The sequence below is a fragment of the Arachis ipaensis genome, chromosome B8, assembly GCF_059453495.1.
Source record: "Arachis ipaensis isolate K30076 ecotype BB chromosome B8, ASM5945349v1, whole genome shotgun sequence".
Lineage (NCBI taxonomy): Eukaryota > Viridiplantae > Streptophyta > Magnoliopsida > Fabales > Fabaceae > Arachis > Arachis ipaensis.
Window position 1 is genome coordinate 64,409,698 of NC_142443.1, and position 18,287 is coordinate 64,427,984.

Sequence of the window (18,287 nt, forward strand, 5' to 3'; positions counted from 1 at the left end):
GAAGTGTCTGGCGTTTAAGCTGCAGTTTAAGCTTAAACTGCAACTTAAACGCCACTCTTGGAAAAGGTTTCTGGGCCAAAAATATTGCGGTTTAAGTTAGTATTTGAGCACAAACATTAACTTAAACTTACTCTGGTATGAAACCCAATTGAATATCATGGTTTATGGGATTGGGCCTGAAGGATTGATGAGTCTGAAATTTCAATTTATTGAGTCATGTGTCATTATTTGATTATCACTAAGTTGGCTCAATGAATGTTACAGAATTTGGATCAACAGCCTCATCAAGATTATGGATCATAAACCCAAGGCAAAAGGAAAGCAGGGAGAAGCCTCAAAGCCCAAGAAACACAACAGAAGCTCAATATAGAAAGTGTATAAATAGGATAGAATTTAAGTTAGAGAGGGCACTGGAACTTTTACCTTTTCATTTAGCTAGTTTTTATATCTTTGTAGTTGAATTCAGAGCTATGACTCACTAAACCCCTTTCATTGGGTTAGGGAGCTCTATTGTAATTCAATGAATCAATAATAGTTTATCTTCTTCTTCAATCTTTTCTCTTGAATTTTGTTAGAAAGCTTCTCGATCTAATTCCATTGGGTAGTTGTCTTGGGAAAGAAACTACCCATAATTGGAATCCTTCGGAACCTTGGGAAAGGAATGGAGGATTCATGCTAGAGAAGCTTTCTCACAGTGAATTGGATTGGGGTTTGGATGGATATTGTGACATGTAATCCTACCAAATTGTGGTTCATGAAACTGTGTGGTATAATCAGTGATCGAGCATCATCTCTTCTTATGAACATTTAAACCAAGGGATTGGGAATTTGTTTGTTTTTAGAGAGAATTGGTGAGCCAAGGGATTGGGATCCAATCATATAAGATTGCCAAGCAAAATTCAATGAACGCATTGGTTGAGGAAGAGATGAACATGTTTTGATTCGGAGATCTCAATATCTCCTAACACCCAATGAATTCCCCATTTCTGATTTCCACTTTCTCTTTACATTCTGCAACTCAATTCATGCAATCACCCCCACCCCCTTTTAATTTCAGCAATTTAGCTTCTGCTCTTTAATTCATGCAATTTAAGATTCAGCCATTTCAATTTCTTGTCATTTACTTTTCCCGCCAATTTTACATTCCACAATTCTCATCTAAATCTTGATTCCGCTCAACTAGAACACACTTCTAATCTGAATTGCTCACTCAACCAATCCTTGTGGGATTCGACCTCACTCAATTGTGAGTTTTTACTTGACGATAACCGGTGCACTTGCCGGAAGGAATTTTGCCGATCGTGCAATTTCCTAAATCGTAGCATAACAAGTTTATGTGCATCAAGTTTATGGCGCCGTTGCCGGGGATTGGTTTTCGATTGACAATTCTTCAATTGGAAGTTAACTAGATTGAGCATTTTTTTTTTGTTTTGATTAATTCAGTACAAGTTACTTGTTGAATTTTAATTTCTGCACTCTGTTATATGCTTTCTTCCTTTATGCCTTTAAATTCAAGCAACTAACTCACTGACTCACTAACTGTTTGAATTAATTCCTCAATTGCTCTAACCATACTCTTCCATTAACCAAGAGTATTTCACTTGTTTGTTGCTTGTGCTGTGTTCTTGTATGACAGGTAGGAGAGGAGAGACATCAACTCCTCCATATACCGAACCAGAGAGGACCCTTCATAGACTTAGAAGGGAAGCAAGAGGGAAGAGAGTACTGGGAGAAGAAGAATCTGAAGGAGAATCTGAGGACAATTTTGAGGAAGCTTTAGATCTCAACATGGATAGAGAAGTTCACAACCATGAGAGAGCTGATGGAAACAATGCCATTCCTGAGAGGAGGGTTCTTAGTTCATACATAAACCCAACCTCTGGGAATTGTGGTAGCAGCATCCAGAAACCACCCATTCAGGCCAACAATTTTGAGCTCAAACCACAGCTAATATCACTTGTGGAGAATCATTGTTCATTTGGTGGGAGTGCTAATGAAGATCCCAACCAACATCTCACAAAATTCCTGAGAATTTGTGACACTGTGAAGTCCAATGGAGTCCAGGAAGATGCCTATAAACTGCTTTTGTTCCCATTTTCACTTAGGGACAAGGCAGCTAAGTGGCTGGAATCATTCCCAAGGGGGAGTCTAACAACATGGGATGAGGTGGAAAGCAAGTTTCTGGCACGTTTCTACCCCCCACAAAAGGTCAATAGGCTTCGATCTGAGGTTCAGACTTTTAGACAACAAGATGATGAAACTCTCTACGAGGCATGGGAGAGATTCAAGGATTTGACAAGGAAATGCCCACCAGACATGTTCCATGATTGGGTGCAATTGCATATTTTCTATGATGGACTGTCTTATGAATCAAGGAAGGCTGTAGACCATTCATCAGGAGGTTCATTGAACAGGAAAAAGACTGTGGAAGAAGCCATTGAAGTGATTGAGACAGTGGCTGAGAATGAGTACTACTATGCATCAGAGAGGCACAACACTAAGGGAGTCATGGAGCTGAACCATGTTGATACAATTCTAGCCCAAAACAAGGTGTTTGCCAAGCAACTAGCAGAGCTTACCAAGCAATTAGAAACAAAGCAAGTGGCTGTAATACACACACAAGATCAAGAGGAAGTAAGCATTGAAGGAGGTGATTGGGAAGAGGCCAACTATGTGGGAAACCAACAAAGGCAATCATATGATCCACATTCCAACACTTACAACCCAGGATGGAAAAATCACCCAAACTTTGGGTGGGGGAACCAACAAACCCAACCACAAAACCACAAACCTTACAACCACAACCAACATAACAATTCCACATACCAAAACTCCAACCAAAGATCATACCAAGCCACACAAAACACTTACTCCCAACCATCATATCATGGCCAAAATAATCAACCTACCCAACCTAATCCGAACCAACAATTTCAAGATCAATTAAACCGGATAGAAGGAATGATGGCAACCATGAGTCAAGACATAACCGAATTGAAAAGCTTCAGGGATGATGTGAGAGCTACCTTAAGAAACCATGGTGAAAAACTCAAGAGGATGGAGTCTCAAGTAGGAGAGCTATCTCAACAGGCCCCCAAATCAACTGCAGTGTTCCCTAGTGACACAGAAAAGAATCCTAAAGGGGAACAAAAGAGAGTGAGATGGGAAGAATGCAAGGCCATCACCATATTGAAGGAAGTCTCAGAAGAAGAAGGAATCAGGCCCTCAGAACAGGAGCCAGAAATCTTGAAGGAAGGTGTGGAGGAAGCTAAGCAGGAAAGTGAAACTGAGCAAGCCAAGGAACTGCAAAAAGGCACGATGGAAACATACCAACCAAAAGCACCATTTCCTCAGAGGTTAGGAGGAGGTGAAAAAGGGAAAACCTATTCAAGGTTTTTAGAGACATTTAAGTCTCTCCATATCAATATTCCCTTTCTTGAGATTCTCCATCAAATGCCTACACACATCACGTATTTAAAGGAATTGTTGAGCAAGAAAAGAGTTTTGAAGGGAGGACAAACGGTAACAATGAACAAAGAATGCAGTGCCCTCATCAAGAAGGACACAGTCTCTAAGAAAACAGACCCAGGAAGCTTTCATATTCCTTGCATCATAGGAGAAACAAAAATTGACAGAGGATTCTGTGATCTAGGAGCTAGCATAAATGTGATGCCTCTAACTCTTATGAAGAGGCTACAACTGAATGAGGTGAGATCCACTGATGTAATCATACAACTGGCTGACAAAACTCAGAAGCAAGCTGAAGGGGTAGTTGAGAATGTGCTGGTGAAAGTGGGAGATTATTACTTCCCCACAGACTTTGTCATTTTGGACATGGAGGAAAGCTACCTACACCCTATCATTCTGGGAAGGCCATTTCTAGCCACTGCTAGAGCACTCATAGATGTAGAACAAGGAGAGCTAATTTTGAGAATACATGATGAACAGCTCATTTTCAATGTTTTCAAACCTGCATCTGAGCCTGAACCAGAACATGAAAAGCCTAAGGATGAGAGTAGCCATCTGTGTCTGGAGGAAAGCAATCCGGCAGCTGAAACTCTGAAACAGTCCTTGGAAAGCAAACAAGAATTGCAAGAGTTAAAGCCACAAGAATCAATAGAAACAGATCAGAAGGATCCTCCCGGCATAAGGGTCAATGAAGAAAGCTTCAAGAGAAAGGGAAGCATTGTAAAGAAATTGCCAAGAGGGTGGAGAAACAAGAAAATTCCCACTGAAGGTTTCTCTCCGGGAGATAAAGTGATATCAAGTCATTATCTGCCAATCCCACCTGACCTCAAAACCATTCCTTCCCAGCTCCCTCAAGTATTCACAATCAGGAAAGTTCTTTCTATGGAACATTTAGAGGTCATGAAGGAATCAAGTGGGGACGTTTGCATAGTGAGAGGAGAAAACGTCAAGCACTACAATCCACCCTAACAAGGGACAACCGTCAAGCTAGTGACGTTAAAGAAGCGCTTCATGGGAGGCAACCCATGTTTTTAATATCCTTACTCTTTTTTTTTTTTGTTTTGTTTTGCATCTAATAAAGCATGGTTTCTTATGCATGAACTTGAATCCTCAGGACAACTGCTGAAAGAGTGCACTAAACATTGCATATAAAATACAATTTGTCTCTAAGTTTGGTGTGCCTGAAGGCACCCCAAACTTTATTCAAAATGCATTCAATTTTTCATGCAAAGAGCACAACCAAACATTAAGTTTGGTGTTCCTCCGTGAACACGGTTCATGAAAAGCAAGAAGTTCCTCTGGATTTCGAAATTCATGACAAGTAGACCATTCGCATGTTTTTGGTTTCAATTACTTAGGGTAGTAAATTTGTTTAGAATCAAAGAGCCAAAGTGACTATGATTTATTAGAATTATGCACATTCATTAAGGACAACCAATATGGATTTCATGTCATCAGGAGACTTTACCAAACACTAAGTTTGGTGTCCAATAATAAGTGTACATACATACAAAAGTCACGGCTATAAGCTCATGAAGTCAATCATTGATTTACATGTGCAAGTACTATTCATCATTCACATGGACCGAAAAATGATAGCAAACTTGTTTGTTTGTGCAGGTACAAAAGAAAAGACAAAAATGGAGGAAAAAGACAAAGGGAGGTACGGTGCTTGGTCAAAAAGAAAAGTTCACAAGTCTTTGAAACTAACACATGGGAAAAGGAAGTTCTGCAAGAAAAGATAGCTACATGTACAACTTAATGCACCCAGAATACTTCCAAGAAAATGAAAAGCAATTCGTCCTTCTCCCTAATTCACATATTTACCATCAAGCCACCCTTCACAAACCACCCTAGCCGTCCATTTTTCACTTATGGGCACTATAAAGAACCACTTGGGGAACGAGTTCCACACCACCAATTCTCCTTCATGCACATTTTCCTTCATCATAGCATAACTATCTCTTGCCGAAAACAACCTCACCACATTTCCAACAACACTTCTTGTTTCACCTTGTCAACTTTAGCTTGTAACTTACCAAAACCAAAGAACCAATGGCAGCCTCATCTAGCCACAAAAGAAGAAAAGACAAGCAACCAATGGAGGAGAGCAGGGAATTCGATGCAAGGAGATACAAATCAGTTTTCCATGAGATTCAAGCCGAATGGATGAGACCAAAAAGGGTACTAGCTGAGGTTCCCTTTGACCTTGAAAAGGATGAGTTCCCAGGTGTTTGGGAGAAGATCAAAAAGAGGAAGTGGGAGCTCCTGACTAAGCCAATCACTAAAATCAACATCAACTTGGTGAAGGAGTTCTATGCAAATGCAGTGAGGGAAGACTCAACCAAGAAACCCACATACAAAAGCTATGTGAGAGGGGTGGAAGTTGACTTCAGCCCCAAGGCAATCATGAAAACTCTTGGCCTGAAAAACATACATTTCAGCCAAGCAAGTTATGAGGAAAGGATGATAGGAGAACCTGACTATACAACTATTGCTGAAGACCTTTGTGCCATCAGAGCTGAATGGGTGAGAAAAACAAGAGGGGCTCCAAGAGTTTTGAGAAGGGGAGACCTAACACCGGAAGCTAAAGGGTGGTATGCAATAGTTAGGAGATCCATCCTACCCACTGCAAACTCTTCAGAAATAGTCCCTAAAAGAGCCATCTTGCTACATTGCATTATGGTGGGAGGGGAAATCAAAGTTCATAAACTCATTGCTGAACAGATACAAGAGTTTAGTGAGAAAAGTGACCCTGAATCCTGGCTCCACTTCCCTAGCACCATCATTAGACTATGCATCGATGCCCAAGTACCACTTGAAGATGAAAGACCTAATTGGCTATATCCTGGATTGGCCATAACTGCGTACAGAATGACTCTTGGCCCAACTCCTCCAAGACATACAAAAAGAAGAAATGAAGAAGGGCAACAAGCGGAAGAAGAGCAAGAAGCTGAACAAGAAGGACAGGAAGGAGAAGACAGAGAAGAAGAGCAAGAAGAGCAAGCAATTCCAGAAAGAAGACAACGAACTCCTAGAGACCCCAAGGATATGAGCAGAATGCAGGAAATCATGGAAGGAATGTCTCAACAATACATGAGGTCTCAGGAGAGACAAGAGGACTTTCACCTAAAAATGATGGATATGCAAAGGAACTTTGAATCAAGATTCTTGGATCTGCAAAGGGAACAGAATTTACATTTACAGGAATCCTTCAGCCACATATGCCAACACCAAGATGCCAATGTCTTGGCAATCAAGGAAGCCACCACTTTACAGAATGCAAGATACTCAGTCCAAGCTGATTACAACATCAGTTCGCAAATCAAGCTTAACTACATAGGGGAACATCTACACAAGATGGACCCAGCATTCCCAGCTTTTGATGAGTATTTCAAAGGGAGGAAAGAAGGAGAAATAAACAAGGCAATGATCCTTGAAAAAGGAGTGGAAGAAACAATGAAAAAGGCTGGATTCTGGAAAAAGCTCATAAGAAAAGACAAAGGAAGCACAAGTAGTCAAAAAGAGGCAGGAAGCAAGAAGAAGCAGGATCCCAAGAATTAAGAAGAACCAAGCAATAAATAAGAGTTGGTCTCGTTCCTTAATAATCAAATGATAATTGGTGAATTGTCTTTATGAGCTTTCTTTCATCACAAGTCATTTAAGTGTTATGTTGAGTTTTTTTTTTAGTATGAGTGTCTGTTTATTGCTTTGAATAAAGTGAATGCCTAGATGTTTGGATATAACTTCACCTTCTTAAACAAGTGCTTGCCATGCTTGTTCTGTTTCCAAAAATAAAAGAAAAGTTTGAACAAAAGTAACTTGGCTAAATTAGTGACAAATCAAGTAGAATTAAGTGGTGGTATGCATGCTTGATTGTTTAAGTCAGATCACTGGAAATAGAGTGTAGAATTATCATTTTTTTGTATAGAAATTGAAAACTGTCTATGGATCTTGATGAATAAATGTCTTTGGCCATGAAAAAGAAAGAAAAAGAAGAAGAAAAAGCCACTGAAAAAGGGCAACCAAAAAGCAAAAAAATTGAGAAAATAAGCTAGGCACCAATGGTTTGAACTTCTGAGACAAATGCCTGTGGTGTTTATGTATTAAGGATATGCTTGGATGAATAGGTTCTGAGGAGTGTTTCAACACTTGGTAACTTGGGTTAACTAACCCGGGATTATCAACCAAAAGTCCATTATCAAGAGCAACCTAAATACAAAACATTTAGTCACACAAAGAGGTGCTGGGCACCAATGTCTCAAGAAGAAATGTGAACCAAAATGCCTAAAGTGGATATGTGTAGTGCACTGATAAGAAAAAGAAAATGCCAAAGGCTTGTGCAACACATGACACTAAGCAAACAAGGAGCAAAGAAGCTCTAAGAAAAAGAAAAGAAAAACAAAGAAGAGAAAAGTGCCAAGGACATAAGAATAACAAGAGGCCATAGCAGTGTTTGATGGATGCAATGAAAAAGTGATAATTCTACCTGATAAGTATGAAAAAGTGATGCTGCAACTTTCTGCATAAAACCCTTCTGATGAACTTCAAATGCTTGCTAATATAGCCAATGTAATTGCTTTCTGTTTCATACTTTCTTCTCAAATAACTCAGGACTTGCTTAGGGACAAGCAAGTATTAAGTTTGGTGTTGTGATGCCAAGGCATCTTAGGCTAGTTTCACTAGCATTTTTCTGTTAGTTTTAGTTGTTTTATGCATTTTCTTGAGCTTAAAGTAACCAAGAATGGTTAAATGAATAACAAAGCAATGAACCATCCAAACAGTATGATTTTAATGCAAATTCCATGAGTTTTAGTTATATTACTTGAATGCTATGAATGGAAGATTTCTCATGAAATTTTGCAAGACTTTGATGCAATTGTTTGGATGATTTCAGGGAAGAAGAGGCTAAGCAAGGAAGCAACAAAATCAATAAAGGAAGCTTGAATATCACATGTGGAGTTTAAGTTCCAGTTTAAGCCTAAACTGGAGCTTAAACGCCAGAATCAGGAAGGCTAAGAAATGCTGGAATTGAAGTTTAACCTCCAGTTTAACCTTAAACTGGAGGTTAAACACCAGAAGTGAGAAGGACACCAAGGAGGGCAGTTCCACGTTTAACCTCCAGTTTAACCTTAAACTGGAGGTTAAACGCCAGAAAGGGGAAAGGCACCAGGGAGCCATTTCCACGTTTAAGCTCCAGTTTGACCTTAAACTGGAGCTTAAACGTGTTCGACCAAGTTTCTCCTCCAGGGTTGCTTTCTCCATTTCCACGTTTAAGCTCCAGTTTAACCTTAAACTGGAGCTTAAACGTGTTCGACACCTCCAGGGCTACCTTCTAAGCTTCCACGTTTAAGCTCCAGTTTAACCTTAAACTGGAGCTTAAACGTGTTCGACCTCCAGGGCTACCTTTCTCAGCTTCCACGTTTAAGCTCCAGTTTAAGGTTAAACTGGAGCTTAAACGTGTTCGACCTCCAGGATGCCTTCTTCCATTTCCACGTTTAAGCTCCAGTTTAACCTTAAACTGGAGCTTAAACGTGTTCGACCTCCAGGGCTGCCTTTTCTATTTCCACGTTTAAGCTTCAGTTTAACCTTAAACTGAAGCTTAAACGTGTTCGACTATATTACCCTCCAGGGCTGCCTTCTTCCATTTCCACGTTTAAGCTTCAATTTAACCTTAAACTGAAGCTTAAACGTGCTTCCACAAAAGGCATCACTGGAAGTGTCTGGCGTTTAAGCTGCAGTTTAAGCTTAAACTGCAACTTAAACGCCACTCTTGGAAAAGGTTTCTGGGCCAAAAATATTGCGGTTTAAGTTAGTATTTGAGCACAAACATTAACTTAAACTTACTCTGGTATGAAACCCAATTGAATATCATGGTTTATGGGATTGGGCCTGAAGGATTGATGAGTCTGAAATTTCAATTTATTGAGTCATGTGTCATTATTTGATTATCACTAAGTTGGCTCAATGAATGTTACAGAATTTGGATCAACAGCCTCATCAAGATTATGGATCATAAACCCAAGGCAAAAGGAAAGCAGGGAGAAGCCTCAAAGCCCAAGAAACACAACAGAAGCTCAATATAGAAAGTGTATAAATAGGATAGAATTTAAGTTAGAGAGGGCACTGGAACTTTTACCTTTTCATTTAGCTAGTTTTTATATCTTTGTAGTTGAATTCAGAGCTATGACTCACTAAACCCCTTTCATTGGGTTAGGGAGCTCTATTGTAATTCAATGAATCAATAATAGTTTATCTTCTTCTTCAATCTTTTCTCTTGAATTTTGTTAGAAAGCTTCTCGATCTAATTCCATTGGGTAGTTGTCTTGGGAAAGAAACTACCCATAATTGGAATCCTTCGGAACCTTGGGAAAGGAATGGAGGATTCATGCTAGAGAAGCTTTCTCACAGTGAATTGGATTGGGGTTTGGATGGATATTGTGACATGTAATCCTACCAAATTGTGGTTCATGAAACTGTGTGGTATAATCAGTGATCGAGCATCATCTCTTCTTATGAACATTTAAACCAAGGGATTGGGAATTTGTTTGTTTTTAGAGAGAATTGGTGAGCCAAGGGATTGGGATCCAATCATATAAGATTGCCAAGCAAAATTCAATGAACGCATTGGTTGAGGAAGAGATGAACATGTTTTGATTCGGAGATCTCAATATCTCCTAACACCCAATGAATTCCCCATTTCTGATTTCCACTTTCTCTTTACATTCTGCAACTCAATTCATGCAATCACCCCCACCCCCTTTTAATTTCAGCAATTTAGCTTTTGCTCTTTAATTCATGCAATTTAAGATTCAGCCATTTCAATTTCTTGTCATTTACTTTTCCCGCCAATTTTACATTCTGCAATTCTCATCTAAATCTTGATTCCGCTCAACTAGAACACACTTCTAATCAGAATTGCTCACTCAACCAATCCTTGTGGGATTCGACCTCACTCAATTGTGAGTTTTTACTTGACGATAACCGGTGCACTTGCCGGAAGGAATTTTGCCGATCGTGCAATTTCCTAAATCGTAGCATAACAAGTTTATGCGCATCAACCTACTTGCTGGTTCAACGTCTTTTCCGGTTCATGGAGTACGGCCAGCGTCAGATCATGCATCGCCTGGATCGGATTGACCAGATGTTTGTGGCCCAGGGCCTTGGGCTACCCCCTCTGCCAAAGTCTTCTGGTTCGGATGAGGAGACCCACGAGGAGGAGCATGCAGATTTACATGATGAGGATACTCACGAGGAGGAGCTAGTTCATGTGGAGGTACCATCCCAGACCCAGGCTACTCAGGAGACACCTTAGCCACAGCCCCAGCCAGAGCTAGAGCCGACCGGTGTACCTCTCCTTGAGCCTAAGGATTAGCATCGGGGACGATGCTTGATCTTAAGTGTGGGGAGGTTGCCGTTGGCACCATTGGTAGATCGGTGAACATTTTGGCATATTTCCTAGTTATATTCTCCTAGTTATCTTGTTTTGCACACTGTTGTATATATTGTTTGTTTTGGATTACTTGGGATGCTTTTGCCTTAATTGTTTCATACTTTGTCGTTTTGGATGTTAGATATTTTGGATGCTAGATTTCATACTTTAGTTGGATTTTTTTCTTATATAGTTATCTTTTAGCTTGTGGTTGTGATTAGAAACTATTTTGGAATTCTTAAGACCTAGTTAACCCCTTTTGCATATGAAACCTGTTTTGATTGAAAAGAAAAGGGTGAACTAAGGAATTTTCATAAACTCTCAATCACAATATTGTATTACTAAGCTTAGTCAAAATGATGAAATTTTCAAAAGAATCCATCCATAGAGCACACCCCAATTGATTAAAATTTTTTTTTGTAACTTGCTTGAATTCATACTTTGTGAAGCATGTATTGAGACAAGAACACAAGCATGTGAGATTTGAGCCTATTGATGTGGTTACATTTTATAACCACCCATTTTCCATTCTTGTGTGTGATTGTTCTCTTCCTATGATTGTGATCCTTGATTTGTTTGATTCTATATGTCCATTTATTCCTTGTATTCATACATTTATATGATTGAGGCCATTATTTTAATTAGCTCACTTACCCAAATAGCCTACCTTCTATCCTCCATTGTTAACCAATTTTGAGCCTATGCTTAACCCAATTATTCGTATTTTAGCACATTACAAGCCTAAAGCGGAAAACAATAAAGTCCCTTGTTTGGATCTTTGATTGGCTTAGGCTAGTGAGAATGTCTTATATTCAAGTTTGGGGAGATTAGGAACATTGGTGGGGATAAAAGAATGTCTTTTATTTGTATTTAGGAAATTGGGTGCATACTCATATATTGATTAAATGTATAGACCTTATGCATTGAAAAAAAAAGAAAGAGAGAAAGAAACAAAAAGAAGAGAAAAGAAAAGAAAATAAATAGGAAAAGAAAGAAACAAAGAAAAAAAAAAGAAAGGAATAAAAAGTGGACAAAATGCCCCAAAGCAAGGCTCAATAAGAATCAATGCATAAGTGTTGGGAAAAATCAAAAGAAAATGCATGAGTATGTAAAAAGTGAAGGATGGTTAGTTAGGGTGGTATTTAATTGTATAGGTTAGGTGGGAAAGTCTAGGTTAATCAAAGATTCAAATCTCTAGTCCACTTAACGATATATGATCCTACCTTGGCCCTAACCCCATTACAACCTATGAGAAAGACCTCATGATGAATGAATGCATACGTTGAATGATTGTTGATTGTTAGATGAAGAACAAATTTTGGAAAAGCATGATTAGGAGAGGATTGAGTGGACCAACCCCTAAACACCGAGCGAATAGAGCAGATACACATCCGGTGAGGGTTCAATAGCTTAAATACATGCATTCACCCTACTATCTATATTCTTACAGGTTTGAGATTCTTTTGATAATTCAATACAATTGTGGTTTGGACTTTATCCCTATTACTCTAGCTCTTATGCTCATATATATATATATATATATATATATATATATATATATATATATATATATATATATATATATATATTCTCTTGGAAGTTGAATTATTTTGACCAAGCATTAGCATTCATATAGTTAGTTGCATTCATTTAGATAGTTGCATATAGGTAGTTTAGTTGCATTGAATAAATGTCATACCCCTTCGCTTCATTCTTGGTCAAGCATGAGGACATGCTTGGTTTAAATGTGGGGAGATTGATAAACCCCATATTTAAAGTTTATCTTGTGTTGGATTTAGAGCATTTTGCTAACCTTTTCTTACATTTAGCCAATGAATTAGCATGGTTTTGTGATCTCTCCCTTATTTATTCCTAAGTGTAAAAATATGCTTTCGAAGCCTTTAATTTGACAATATTATTTCTTCCTTGATTCCATAAGATGCCTTGATGTGTTTGCTAGTGATCTCAGGTTGAAAAAGGCTAGAAATAGATCCAAGAAGTGAGGAAGGAAGCATGCAAGTGGAGAGAAGCATAAAAAGCCAAAGAATTAATCCCAGCCAAGGACGCGCGCGCGCACTAGGCGCGTCCGCGTACCTCGCGAAATAGGCCAGGGACGCGTACGCGTGCTGTGCGCGTACGCGTCGCAGTCCGCACGTGATTCCTTTAATGCAACTCGTGCCTGGCGATTTTGAAGGGTTTCTAGACCTATTTGGAGCTGGAATTTTGGTGGGAAAACACCCAAAATGACCAAGGATTGAAGGAAAGAGGGGGGATTCATTCACACACACACATTAGGATAGTTTAGTTTTATTTTTTAGAGTGAGAAGCTCTCACTTCTCTCTAGGATTAGAATTAGGATTAGGTTTAGTTCAATAATTTAGATCTAGGTTTCAATTCATGCTTTCCTCTTCTTCTACCTTTCAATTTTATGTTGTTACATTCATCATTCTTCTATTGTTGTTATTTCTTTCTTCTATTTTGTTTGTAGATCTACTCTTGTTCATTCTATTTTCTTTTAATGAAATTTGAGGTAATTCATGTAGATCTTGTTTCCTTCGATTGTTGTTATCAATTCCTTGCAATAAGTAGTTGTTAGATTTCATTGTTGTTATCAAATTACTTTGCTTTCCTTTATTACCTTCCAAGTGTTTGATGAAATGCTTGGTTGGATTTTAGTGTAGATTTTATTCCTCTTGGCTATGGTAGAGTAATTAATGATGCTTGAGTTATCTAATTCCCTTGTTGATTGATAATTAGAAGTTGCTAATTGATTTGGATACCACTAAAGCTAGTCTTTCCCTTGAGAATTGGCTAGGACTTGTGGAATCAAGTTGATTCATCCACTTGACTTTCCTTCATAGTTAGAGGTTAACTAAGTGGTAGCAATGGATAATTGTGGTCACAATTGAGGAGGATAACTAGGATAGGACTTCTAATTCTCACAACCTTGCCAAGAGCTTTGTAGTTGTTAGTTTATTTTCATTGCCATTTACCTTTCATGTCTAATATCTCAAAAACCCCAAACATGGCTCCATAACCAATAACAAGGCACTTTATTGCAATTCCTAGGGAGAACGACCAGAGGTTTAAATACTTCGGTTTATAGATTTTAGGGGTTTGTACTTGTGACAAACAAATTTTTGTATGAAAGGACTATTGTTGGTTTAGAAACTATACTTGCAACGAGAATTCATTTGTGAATTCTAAACCACACAAAAGACCGTTCATCACTCAGCTCAAGCACACACCAAGTGGGCCCCGGAAGTGGATTTCTGCACTCTCTGCACTTAGTTACTCAATTTTTGTAATCCTTAGTAACTAGTTTAGTATAAATACTAGTCTTTCCTATTGTTTTAGGGACTTTTGGACTTTGAGGCTTATGCCATTTTTAACATTTGGGAGGTTGGCCATTTGGCCATGCCTAGACCTTTTTCTCTTATGTATTTTCCAACGGTGGAGTTTCTACACCTCATAGATTAAGGTGCGGAGCTCTGCTGTTCTTCATGAATTAATGCAAGTACTATTGTTTCTCTTTCAATTGACGCTTACTTCTTCTCCAAGATATACTCTCATACTTAATTCAGTACTTTTTCTTTTTCAATTACAGATGGTAGCCTTTGACAATGGTGATCCACTAACATACAACTTGCCATGGAAGGGAGCACACATGATTGGATGAAGACAATAGGAAAGCAGAGGTTCAGAAGCAACAAAGCATCTCCAAATGCTTATCTGAAATCCCCACCAATGAATTACATAAGTATCTTTATTTTAATTTACGTTTTATTTATCTTTCAATTATCAAAACTCATAACCAATTGAATCTGTCTGACTAAGATTTACAGGATGACCATAGTTTGCTTCAAGCTGGCAATCTCTGTGGGATCGACCCTTACTCGTGTAAGGTTTTATTACTTGGACGACCCAGTGCACTTGCTGGTTAGTTGTACCGGAGTTGTGAAAAGTGTGATCACAATTCCGTGAACCAATTAGGTATTGTTTTTAATTTTGTTTGAGTCTTTTAATTTTCTTTTTTCAAAAAAAAAATAAAAAATTTTTCAAAAACCTTTACTTTTCTTTATCAATCTTGATCTTTGGTTTTAGTCTTTTATTTTTGCTCTTGTTGAATTTTCGAATTTCTTGAGTCTTCTAAAAATTTTCAAAAATAGTATCTTTTGTTTGAGTCTTGTGTCAATCTTTAAGTTTGGTGTCTTGTGTTCTTCTTTTGAAGTTTTCGAAATTTGTGTCTTTGGTTTTCAAAATTTTTAAGTTTGGTGTCCTTTGCATGTTCTTGTTTTCTTTGAATTCTTTAAGTTTTGTTCTTAGTGTTCTTCTTGATCTTCAAAGTGTTCTTGTTTTCCTTCTTGTTTTGATCTTAAAATTTTTAAGTTTGGTGTCTCTTTGTATTTTTCTTTGCAATTTTCGAATTCTAGGTGTCTTAGATCTAAAAATTTTAAGTTTGGTGTCATTTTGTGTGTTTTTCTCTTTTTTCATTAATTCAAAAAATCAAAAAAAATATCTGTCCTATCTTTTTGCTTTAATTTTCGAAAATTGCAACAAATTTTTCAAATTTTAATTTCAAAATCATTATCTTATCTTATCCTAGTTTTAAATTTCAAATTCAAATCTTTTCAAAAATCATATCTTTTTCAAATTACTATCTTATCTTTCTATCTTTCTTTAAAAATTCAAAAATCTTATCTTATCTTATTTCAAATTAAAATTTTAAAATTCAATTTTCAAAATTTAAAATTTAAATTTTCAAAATTCAAATTTTAAAATCAAATCTTTTTCAAAAATCGAATTTCAAAGCTTATCTTTTTCAAATCTTTTCAAATTCTTGTCTTATCTTTTTTTTTTTAATTTCAAATTTTAAATTCAAATCTTTTCAAATCTCTTTCAATTTCTATCTTATCTTTTCTAATTTTAAATTTTAAATTCAAATCTTTTCTAATCTTCTATCTTATCTTGTTTTCAAATCTTTCTTAATTAGTTACTTGTTTTGTCTTTCTTCTTTTTCAAAACTTCCTAACTAATTCTTTTCCCTCCTAATTTTCGAAAATATCTTCTCTCTTTCTCTCTCTTCTTTTTCGAATTATATCATCTAATTTTCAAATCTTTTTAATTAATTAAGCTTTTATTTTCAAATTTAATTAATATAAAAATAAAAATAAAAATAATTTATTTTATTTTCTCTTTACTTCCTTCTTCTACCTTTCTTTCATCATGAACCCAAATGGGAATGAAGAGTTCAAAAGAACTTTAGGATCCTATACAACCCCCACTGCTGACTTCTATGAAAGAAGTATTAGCATACCCCCTGATTGCTTCGAAGACTATGTCGGTATAGAATTTCTCAATAAAATCCCGTTGCAAGTATAGCTCTACCCAATAACAATCCTCGAGTATCAAATTTAGAAAGGTATTTGGTTGTCACAAGTTCAACCCCAATAAAAGTAACCGAAGTATTCAAACCTTGGGTCGTCTCACAAGGAATGGGCAAACATGTGCATCAACATTGGTTAGAATTCCGGGGTTGCAAGTCATGAGCGAGAAATTAAACTAGGAATCTTAATGAGCAAGTAATCTTGAAATGCAAGAAACTAATTCAATTGACTAAAGCAAGTTGTAAATAATTCCAAACTAATAAAGTAACATCCAATGTGATTCTATTCTAAACTAAACAAGTAACTATAACTAAGACAAGACAATCAAGATTTTTGGGTTTTCAAATATGAATGATAAAAGCAACTCTTGGCTAAGCATGGGAATTGAGGTCACCATCCTTGTCTCCATATCAAACATTGACAATTATGAGGTACCAACCCACTAAGTCTACTTCTCAAAAGCCTTAAGTACGTATTGTCTACTCCTAGGCTTGAAGTATGTTAAATAGGTTTGATCACATCAACTCATAAGTCCCAACCTATCTACTAATTAGATTAGTAGTGGATTAGTGTTAATGGGTATCAAATTGATCACCTAGGGTTCTCAAATCACCAATTCAATGAGACCCAATGACTCAAGGTCACTCAATTCCCTTAGCTTATGCCAAGAGTAAAGAAAACTACTCCATAATCAAAGGAAACATTTCATCAAACACATGGTAAGCATTAATAAAAGACATATTCAAATTGTAATTAAATTGGAACTAACAAGTACCCATTAACAATTATCAACATACAATCACTCAAACGACACAATTAATCATGGAAATCATCAATGCAACAATAACAAATCAAGATCTACAAGATTCATGAAATGGGTATAAAATGACAAACAACAAGGAAACATAAAACTAACATAAGATCTAACCAAAATTATACTAGAGAATTCAAATTAAACAATTAAAACTAGTAATTAACAAGATCCAATTCAAACTTCAATAAGGGAAGATCAAATTAAAGCTAGATCTAGAGAGGAACAAGAGTTTCTCTCTCTAGAAGAACAAAGAACCAAAAACTAGCTAAAATTGTGTCTTAGTGTAATATGAATGATCCCCCCCTTTCCCCTATAATGCCAGGGCATTTTGGCCAGTTTCACTGACCTTTTCTTTACTGTTTTAGGGTAGTCTCATGCATTTTCTTAAGAAATAAGCAAGTTTTGGGTAGAATTTCACTTACATCTTGATTTAAGCATACATTGTGCACTTTACATGATTTTATGAGAATTTTACATGAATTAGATGACAAATTGGATGATGCATGTCTCATGATGTGGATTAGAACTTTGATGCACTTTATAGCTTGATTTCAGGACAAAGGAAGCAAGAAAGAGCCACGTTAGCAGCCACGTTAGTCTAACTAATGTGACCACCAACGTGGAATGGGAGCTAGCTTGCGACGTTAATGAGAAAAGTAATCGCCAATAACACCCTCGAAGCCATCATAGCCCATGTTAAGAGTCACGTTAACTAAGTTAACGTGAACTCTAACGTGGAAGAAAGAAAATGGAGCCAACATTAGTGACACTCACCTTTGTCACTAACGTTGGACCAAGCTCATATTGGCCACGTTAGCTTCCACGTTAACTTAGTTAACGTGGACTCTAATGTTGGGAAGAAAAAGAATGGCCAACGTTAGTGACACTCACCATTGTCACTAACGTTGGACTAAGCCACCCTGAGCTACGTTAACTCCCACGTTAACTTAGTTAACGTGGAGAGAGCAAACAATCGCCAACGTTAGTGACACTCACCTTTGTCACTAACATTGGAATGAGCCACAATGAGCCACTATGAGCCACGTTAACTTCCACATTAACTAAGTTAACGTGGAAGCTAACGTTGAGGATAGGATGATGAGCCAACATTAGTGACACTCACCTTTGTCACTAACGTTGGAGATGGCTCTCATTACCACGTTAGAAGCCATGTTAACTTAGTTAA

The 18,287-nt window shown here is 37.3% G+C and overlaps 1 non-coding gene across 1 annotated transcript; it reads right to left on the reverse strand.

Moving 5' to 3' along the window:
• Positions 1-2,214: 2,214 nt before the first annotated feature.
• On the reverse strand, positions 2,215-2,318 carry LOC148548365 (small nucleolar RNA R71). Its single transcript, XR_015898627.1, has one exon. It is a non-coding gene; the product is annotated as a small nucleolar RNA R71 (small nucleolar RNA).
• Positions 2,319-18,287: the final 15,969 nt, after the last annotated feature.